Source organism: Geospiza fortis, unplaced genomic scaffold, assembly GCF_000277835.1.
Source record: "Geospiza fortis unplaced genomic scaffold, GeoFor_1.0 scaffold41, whole genome shotgun sequence".
Classification (NCBI taxonomy): Eukaryota; Metazoa; Chordata; class Aves; order Passeriformes; family Thraupidae; genus Geospiza; species Geospiza fortis.
Genome location: NW_005054299.1, coordinates 4,533,406 through 4,534,272, shown reverse-complemented (window position 1 = coordinate 4,534,272; position 867 = coordinate 4,533,406). Strand labels below are relative to the sequence as shown.

The 867-nt window shown below is 44.9% G+C and overlaps 1 protein-coding gene across 2 annotated transcripts in view; it reads left to right on the top strand.

Annotated features, from left to right (window-relative positions):
• Positions 1-752: 752 nt before the first annotated feature.
• Positions 753-867, top strand: part of TRAF5 (TNF receptor associated factor 5) — a 23,506-nt gene continuing 23,391 nt past the window's right edge. Inside the window, exon 1 of one of the 2 annotated variants that reach the window (XM_031060652.1) lies at positions 753-818. The gene's annotated coding sequence lies outside the window, so the exon portion shown is untranslated. The remainder of the gene's footprint in view (positions 819-867) is intronic. The other variant, XM_031060642.1, reaches the window with a different exon arrangement.

Genomic DNA, 867 nt, shown 5'->3' with positions numbered 1-867 from the left:
TTAAACCAATGCCTGCACCGTGATATCTGATGGTTTTATTCATCCCCACAAAGCAGTGTTCTGGGGAATTATGTTCTGCACTGGGAGGATAGTGCAGCCAATGACCAGCTTGGGAACCTGATCCCATCTCTAAGCTATTCATTTAAACTTATAAATATTTAATTACAGAAACATAATGCCTGTTGTTCTGACGGATCTTCCTGTGAACTTCCGGCAAGTCGTACCCAGACTAATCAGGATATTCCTAAAAGCTAATAAAAAAATAAAGCCAGCCTAATTTTTGCAAGGAGTGTTTTTAAAAGTGTCTGTCGCAATAATGCCTTTGCTGGGCTCCCAGACTCAATGCAGTATGGACTGACTCCCTCGGGAGTGACAATTCTGTGTCATTTTAGCAAAAGAAGAATCTTTCTGAAACCATTTCATTAGTATTGGTTTTAGAGCTCCTTTGAAGACAATCCAGATAAAGTGACCCAATTGTTTCTTTTTTTGTCAGCCTTAGTGCTTTTGTGCGTGTGCTAGGATGGAATGTTCCTTAGAGACTGGTTTTCCTAGAAGTGGTTTAATGTGAAAGACAGAACAAAGTGCAGCAGCAGGTGATGTGGAACAGGCGGCAAAGCCCTCGCATCAGTACTGTTGGCTGGAGGAGGGCGGCGTTGCCTGCCTTTGTAAGGAGCCCTTCGGCACGTCTCGGGTCATTAGCCAGCAGTCCCGGCACGTAACAGTAATAAAATAATAGCAAATAATAACAGGCATGTGGCACGTCCGCGTCCTTTGCCTATTTAGCACGGGCTTTGTTTCGCTCCTTCAGTCCCGCAGGTGTAAGTAATGAAAGAGCAATACCTGCCCTCCCTGCAGGCAGCGGCTGCT